Consider the following 244-nt stretch of genomic DNA (forward strand, 5'->3'; position numbering starts at 1 on the left):
TTCGACAGTATAACGTGGTTTTTATTTATTTATCCAGCCTGCATAGTAAAAACAACTTACATAAATTTCTCAATACCCTTACAAAATATAACCACATATATTTATATCTCATAAGCCATTCATAGGAAAATATATAATTTTCAAGACAGTTAACAACCTCCAATTACTCAATTTCATAATCAACACAATATATTTTTATTTATCACATTTATTTCTAAAACATCAAAAATCCCGTTTTAATCTC

The sequence above is a fragment of the Theobroma cacao genome, chromosome 4, assembly GCF_000208745.1.
Source record: "Theobroma cacao cultivar B97-61/B2 chromosome 4, Criollo_cocoa_genome_V2, whole genome shotgun sequence".
NCBI classification, from domain to species: Eukaryota; Viridiplantae; Streptophyta; class Magnoliopsida; order Malvales; family Malvaceae; genus Theobroma; species Theobroma cacao.